Here is a 1,486-nt window from a genome sequence, read left to right as displayed (position 1 = left end):
CCTGCAGCTACAAACGGGAGCTTAACCAACCCTCAGAAACTTAGATGACTCAGTCTGAAAAAAACAAAAACAAAAAAAAGGATCCTCAGGTAAAATTATTTATCAGAACGTTGTGGATCAGAACTGCAACTTCATTTAGAATCATAAACAGCATGCCTGTCTGATGCTCTGTATAGTTTATGCTGCTTCTTTCACTGATCAGTAACTCATAGATCTGTAAACTTTTTATTTTATAAACTATGACTGAATTAAGAAGTGAAAAAAAAACCTTTTCAGAATTCAGCAAACTGAAAAGAATGTTTAATCACTCCCTAAAGAGCAACAATCATGAAACAGTTTAGTTTGTATGAAGTCAGAATTCACCAAAAGTGCACACGCATAATAAATATCGATATTATTAAATAATGAGCAGTTTAAGTTCAAACACACACATAAACTACTCTCCATGTACATTTTGAGAGATTTATGCTCATTGATTTAATACCATGATCCCCTACATCTCAAGCATCAGCCTATGCTCCTTCTCCTGTAGATCCTCTCCTACTTACGTGTGAACTTGTTTCTCTGTGCTAATGTCAACTTTTCTCACTTTGTGGGTGAAACAAACTTGAGAAAGTAAACTACCTGTGATCAGCTATTTTTCAAGATATCTCAGCTCTACTGTTCCCTTCATAGTAGCAGCTAGTAATAAATGTAGGGCTGGGTTAAAAAATCGATTTAATCGATTTGAATCGATTTCCCTTTAAATAGCCCGATATCGATTCATAAAAACCATAAATCGATCCATTTAAGTACGTCTTTCCATACATTCATGACTTCTCGCATCCTGCGAGATCTCGTCACTGCGCGAAAGGAGCGCGCCAAAACAATATGGCGGAAACTCTGAAATCACCGCCAAGAAGTTTGAAGGCACATGTCTGGAAATATTTTGGATTTAAAAAACAAAATGAAAGCAGTGAACTGGATAAGAGCAAAATGGTTTGCAAGATTTGCTACGCAGAAAAACACAACTAATCTTCGAAACCATTTAACGAGACACCACTCAGCACAAGCACAATCTGATTCAGCCCCGAGGCAAATGCAGCTCGAGAAGGCATTTGATATCAAGTTACCAGCAAATTCCCCAGAAAATAACTAAGGCTATCGCTACATACATCTGCAAAGACTTACAACCATACTGCGTGGTTGAAAATGAAGGTTTCCGTGGCCTTATGAAGACGCTCGAGCCACGCTACGTTATACCCTCACGCAAACAGTTTAGTGAGGTAATAATCCCAAGCATGTACGCAGATGTAAAACAAACAGGCGTTGCAACGACGCTTAAAACAGCAACGAGAGTTGCCCTTACCTGTGATTGTTGGACTTCTAGGGCAACTGAGTCATACCTAACTATAACTGCTCACTACATCGACAAACGGTGGGACCTAAAGTGGCATGTCCTACAGACAAGAGCAGTTGAAACTAGCCACACTGCAAGTAATTTACG

At 39.0% G+C, this 1,486-nt stretch overlaps 1 protein-coding gene across 1 annotated transcript in view; it reads left to right on the top strand.

Annotated features, from left to right (window-relative positions):
* The window catches only part of LOC107082661 (glycine receptor subunit alpha-3-like), a 40,640-nt gene that overhangs the window by 26,788 nt on the left and 12,366 nt on the right, over nucleotides 1–1,486 (top strand). The window lies entirely within an intron of this gene.

The sequence above is a fragment of the Cyprinodon variegatus genome, unplaced genomic scaffold (assembly GCF_000732505.1).
Source record: "Cyprinodon variegatus isolate N-32 unplaced genomic scaffold, C_variegatus-1.0 Scaffold58, whole genome shotgun sequence".
NCBI classification, from domain to species: Eukaryota; Metazoa; Chordata; class Actinopteri; order Cyprinodontiformes; family Cyprinodontidae; genus Cyprinodon; species Cyprinodon variegatus.
This window is presented reverse-complemented; position numbering and strand designations above follow the sequence as displayed.